This window comes from Callithrix jacchus, chromosome 20 (assembly GCF_049354715.1).
Source record: "Callithrix jacchus isolate 240 chromosome 20, calJac240_pri, whole genome shotgun sequence".
NCBI lineage: Eukaryota > Metazoa > Chordata > Mammalia > Primates > Cebidae > Callithrix > Callithrix jacchus.
This window is the reverse complement of record NC_133521.1, coordinates 16,280,746-16,286,745: the sequence shown is the minus strand read 5'-3', so window position 1 is coordinate 16,286,745 and position 6,000 is coordinate 16,280,746. Positions and strand designations below refer to the sequence as shown.

General features: G+C 46.8%; 1 pseudogene across 1 annotated transcript; it reads right to left on the bottom strand.

Moving 5' to 3' along the window:
• Positions 1 to 2,034: 2,034 nt before the first annotated feature.
• On the bottom strand, positions 2,035 to 3,482 carry LOC103789451 (small ubiquitin-related modifier 3 pseudogene; annotated as a pseudogene). Its single transcript, XR_008478118.2, has 2 exons — positions 2,893 to 3,482; positions 2,035 to 2,511 (listed from the first exon to the last, which is right to left on the bottom strand). The product of XR_008478118.2 is annotated as a small ubiquitin-related modifier 3 pseudogene (transcript).
• Between the last annotated feature and the right edge of the window lie 2,518 nt (positions 3,483 to 6,000).

The window sequence follows — 6,000 nt, the reverse complement described above, 5'->3', positions numbered from 1 at the left end:
AAAGAAGAAGAGAGGGAGAAAAGGAAGGAGAGATAATGGAAACAAACAAAAGGGGGAAGGAAAGGAGGAGAAAACGAACGAGCTGGTGAAGGGAACTTGGAGAAGGGAAGGCTTGTGCGGCACTTTGCCAAGGCTCTCATGGTGCAAAGTGTCCCTCCCTCCCCTGCAGGAACTGGCAGCTCTTCCAGATATATTTCTTTCTATCCTCTCTTTGAGCACCTGGCCCTGCGCCTGTGCACAGTAGGTGATCGGTGACGTATTGTCGACAAGTGAAGCAACAAATGGAAGCACTGGTAAAGGTAGAGAAGCCACTTCATCAAGCCAGGACGCATCTTTGACCCCATAAGCCATCAGGCACACTCACCAGCCTTAATTTTTTTTTTTTCTTTGGAGACAGGGTCTCATTCTGTTATCCAGACTGGACAGCAGTGGCGCGATCATGGCTCACTGCAGCCTCATCCTTCTGAGCTCAAGTGATCCTCCCACCCCAGCCTTCTGAGTAGCTGCAACCACAGCACCAGCCTCAATGCCTCAATACTATACCAATAATCACTTCCCATCCCACCCTTTTTTTCATCTGAGACAGAGTATCATTCTGTTGCCCAGGCTGGAGTTCAGTGGTGTGGTCTTGTGTCACTGCAACCTCCGCCTCTAGGGTTCAAGCAATTCTCCTGTCTCAGCCTCTCAAGTAGCTAGGATTACAGGTGCTGGCCATCACACCTGGCTAAATTTTATATTTTCGTAGAGACGGGGTTTCACCATGTTGGCCAGGCTGGTATCAAACTCCTGACTTAAGTGATCCGCCCACCTCAGCCTCCCAAAGTGCTGGAATTACAGGCATGAGCCACCGTGCCTGGCCCTCCCCTCATTTATAACAATTTCAGCTCAAACTCTAGTCCTTCCCAAGCCCCTGGAATGTCCTAGTCTCTTCGAGGCACAAAATCTGCAGTTTGGGGAAGTGAGTGGACATTCCAGCTCACTTATTCAGCCGCAGTGGTCCCCAAGATGAATCTGTGGTTCGATGCTACCTCACCCTGAACTGTAATCTCTGAGCTGGCCTTTCTGCCCTCTGCAGGTGTCTCTGAGACTGAGGCTTTGTGGCAGGACATGTGTGAGGAAGAGGTGGGATGAGACCTTGGGCACAGGGACCCTCTATCCTGGGCCCTGTGATTTTGGTTCATTTTACCCTAGGTTCTTAACTGTTCTAGGAAAAAAAGTATCTGGACTTGAGTATCTGAAATATTTGCATGTTTGACTGAGAAAACAAGGAACCTCTGATTTTCTTGGGAAATAATGAGAGTTGTAACTTCCTTTTAGTGCTCTTAAGCATAAGTTCAAACAGGAAAACATAATTTTGATTTGTCCTCATTGTCTCTTTGAATGCCTACTTCACCCTTCCTAGAGCTACAGTGGTATGAAATTAACACTGCTCCCTTCCAGACTTTGGGAGGCCGAGGAGGGCAGATCATTTGAGGCTGGGAGTTCGAGACCAGCCTGGCTAACAGGGTGAAACCCTGTCTTTACCCAAAATACAAAAATTAGCTGCGTGTAGTGGTGCATGCCTTTAAGTCCCAGCTACTCGGAAGGCTGAGGCACCAGAAAAGCTTGAACCCGGAAGGTGGAGGATACAGTAGCTGAGATTGTGCCACTGCCCTCCAGTATCGGCAACATAGCGACACTCTGTCTCAAACAAACAACAAAAAAACTCTCCAAAAGTACAGCTTGATTCAACCTGCTGGGCCTTCCATGACATGTCCCCACCCCTTCACTGCTCTAGCCTCTTCTCCTCCTATCCCCTCAGGCAAGTTCTTGCCCCAGGACCTTTGCACATGCTATTCCCTCTGCCTGGAACACTCTCCCCTCAGGTGTCTGCATGTTTCCCTCCCTCCTTCAAGTCCTTGTGCCCCAGCGTCACCTTCTCGGGGAAGCCCCCGACCACCCTCTGTAGAACTGCAGCCCCTACCCTGTCTCAGCCTTACTAAGCCCATCCCTGCTTTAGTTTCCTCCATAGCACTTGTTACCTCCTAATAGATCTTTTTTTTTTTGAACTATGAAAATGTTTAATTGGTATAGATCCCAAAATATTTCACAGAACTGAAATCACCAGACTAATGCATAAATTCAATACATATTTAGAAAGCAGCACAGCACAAACCCACGAGAAGAACGTGAAGTCATCATTCCATGGGTTCATTTGTAACCACACTTGGAAGCTCTTTTACACAACAACGTAACTGCAAATTCAGCAATACTTAATCTTACTTTTTTATGTATAGACCATAATTATTCATCAGAAGCAAATACTAGAAGAAATCTGAGGCCACAACACCAATACCAAATGAGAAACGTGGGAATTTCTTCAGTATTAAGAAGAAAAAGCCAATTCTGGTTGTGCCAATTCTTGCCTGTGTGCCAATGCCAGGTACTGAGCAGGGAGTGGGGTGGGAGGGTGGCAGGGGGGTGGGTCCTGGGCCTCAGACTGCAAGGTCACATGCTCAAGGGCCAGCGAGCCTGTGGGGCCAAATTATCAAAGGACTCAGTTATTTTTTACCCTTTGAAAAAACATTCCAGTATTCTCCCTTAAACTTTACCATATACTGACAAAGCCTAAATTCACAATATTTAGTATTTTAATCACCTGTGCCTATAACCACAAATGACAGTCTGTCCTCCCTACCCACCTTTCCCCTGGCACCTGGCCGACAGCCGCACCCCACTGCGGGAAACACCAATTCTCCATGTGACTGGAGTGAGCAGAGGAGGCAACCAGCTCGGGAGTCGGATCCCTGGCCAGACTGAAAGCAAACATTCAGGCTACAATTTTGGGGTTAAAAAAAGTTACAAGAGGGGGAAAACAAAAACAAACCCCAAATACCTTGCAACTCATTTTACCTGAACAAAGGTAACAATTCTGATTGGCCTGATTTCAGTTACAGATTCATCCCTGCAGATAGAGTTTTGAGTCGAACTTGAAGTACATCAAGGAGAGGAAAACCGTTGTGGTGAACGTCCTCAAGTTTTCACAGACGACTTTGTGGTCGGCATGGTCACCATTCAACAGCAATGCAAGGACGGACGGCCCAGGCTGGAGACGGCCCTCTAGAAACCATGCCCCGCCAGGCTGCTCTCCGGCGCACCTCCTGTCTGCTGCTGGAACACATCGATGGTGTCCTCGTCCTCCATCTCCAGCTGTGCTGGAGTGTCGGTCTCATTGATTGGCTGCCCGTCAAACCTGAATCTAATCTGTCTCATTGACAAGCCCTGCCTCCCGCAGTAGGCCTTCATCAGCTTGCTCAGCGGCGGGTGCCTCTAGATCTTGAACTGCACCACGGAGCCGTCCCGCCCGGCCACCTTCAGCTTGATGTGGTCGTTCTCTGTCTTCACGCCCTCCTTGGGCTTCTCCTCGGACATGGCTGCTCGGGCGGCGCGGGGGAAGCAGCGCGGAGCGGGCGAGTCACGCTCACGGCCCCGCCGCTCTCCCCCTAATAGATCTTTAGTTTAACTGTCTATTCCCTTTCGAAAGGAAACTCCAGGAGGGCAAGGATTTTTGTCCATTCTTTACCATTGTTAAACCAGTCCTAGAACCATCATTGAATCTGAATCTTTACAGAAGAGTTTTGCATCATGTGTCCAACATCTTATAAACATGGCCAGGTGTGGTGGCTCACGCCTGTAATCTCAGCACTAAGGGAGGCTGAAGTGGGTGGATCACCTGAGGTCAGGAGTTCGAGACCAGCCTGGCCAACATGGTGAAACCCCACCTCTACTAAATACAAAAAATTAGCCGGGCATGGTGGTGCATGCCTGTAATCCCAGCTACTCGGGAGGCTGAAGCAGGAGAATCACTTCAACCTGGGAGGTGGAGGTTGCAGTGAGCCAAGATCATGCCACTGAACTCCAGCCTGGGCAACAGAGTGAGACTTTGTCTCAAAACAAAACAAAATAAAAACAAAACAAAAAAAAACAAAACCAAATCTTATAAATATGCTCATGATTCCAGCTATTTTACATGTAGGAATTTATCCCGTGGAAGTAATCACAGATGTGTGCAAAGATATGGTTGGAGATGTCACAAGAGCAAAACACTGGAAATGATGGGAGCTGGCATTTAATTACCACTTCCTGTGTGGAGACCCTGTTGCTTACATTTTATGTGTATGAACTTATTTAAACTTCACAGCAATGCTAGAACCTGCGGATTGTCTGTATTTTACAAGTGGGGAAACAGGCAGAGGGTTTGAAGAGTATGTAGTGAAGCCAGGATTCAAAGTTGTGTGTCCTGTGTCTGACTCAAGACTCCGCACTCGATTTTTTTCTTTTTTTTGAGACAGAGTCTTGCTCTGTTGCCCAGGCTGGAGTGCAGGGGCCACGATCTCAGCTCACTGCAACTTCTGCCTCCCGGGTTCAAGCAATTTTCCTGCCTCAGCCTCCTGAGTAGCTGGAATCACAGGCAGCTGCTACCACACCCAGCTAATTTTTGTATTTTTAGTACAGACAAAGTTTCCTCATGTTGGCCAGGCTGGTCTCAAACTCCTGAACTCATGTGATCCACCTGCCTCAGCTTTATCAGATTCTCAAAGACCTCCAGGAGCCAGGGGTATAGAATAATTTTCCTACATAAACAAAGTCATGAATTGTCAACACTGCTTTTAGCCTAGTCTTAAACAAATTTTGTTTTAGCTTCCTTCCTTCCACATAAGCTTTCTTTTCTTGCTCCTAAACCGTGTTAAGACTCTAGAATGGCACTATAGATGAATCTTTAGGCCAGGTGCAGTGGCTCCTGCCTATAATCCCAGCTTTTTGGGAGGCTGAGGTGAGAGGATTGCTTGAGGCCAGGAGTTCAAGACCAACCTGGTCAACCCAGTGAGACCCCATCTTAACAAAAATAAAAACAAAATTCAAGAATCTTTAATGACTTGGAAAGAGCTTTTTTATATACAGTTAACTGCAAAAGGCAGGTTACTAAATAGAGTCTGCGTTCTGACCACATTTTCATTAAAAATGTATATGTACCTATACCCATGGTAAAATGACTCGAATTCACATGTATGTTAATATTGCCACTACTAGGTGGTGAAATCATGGGCATTTTAAAACTTCTTTTCTGGTCTTGTTTGTATTCGTTAGATGTTACATGTTTACAGGAATGTCACTTTTATAGTTAGACATACTTTTTGGTTTTAGAAAAAGGCAGACTTTGGGCAGGTAATTTGGTAATCCCTATCAGAATGTTAAGAGATGGGGGTCTTGCTGTGTTGCCCAGGCTGTTCTCAAACTCTAGCAGCTTCCCAAAGTGCTGGTATTATAGGCAGGAGCCACTGAACCTGGCCCCCTATCAGAATTTTAAACTTTTTCTTTTTTTGAGATGGAGTCTCACTCTGTCACCCAGGCTGGAGTGCAGTGGCATGATCTCAGCTCACTGCAACCTCTGCCACCTGGGGTTCAAGCAATTCTCCTGCCTCAGCCTCCCGAGTAGCTGGGATTACAGGTGGGCCACCATGCCTGGCTAATTTTTGTATTTTTAGTAGAGACAGTGTTTCACCATTTTTGCCATGCTGGTCTTGAACTCCTGACCTCACGATCCACTCGCCTTGGCCTCCCAAAGTGCTGGGATTACAGGTGTGAGTCACCGGGCCCGGCCCAGAATTTTAGTCACCTACTCTATGCTCCATCAATTCCACTTCCAGAAGTCTGTACTACAGAAATCCTTGCACACGCGGCTGCGTGTAAGCCCTGGGACATTCACTGGAACGTTGTGAAAATTTATAAACAGCCCAAATTATTCAGAGAAGTTGAGTGGCTAAATAGAGTAGGATATTTCCCTACTCTGAAAAACTTTGCAGTTGTTAAACAAGAATAAGGTAGATAGATCTCTGAGATATTATTAGGTAAAAAAGGGAGGGCACAGAACAGATATAAGATCCACCCTACATGAAGGACTACATATGAGCATGCAGGCATTGAAAGGGGCTGGAGGGAGGCCATCTGTTTGTTGATGCA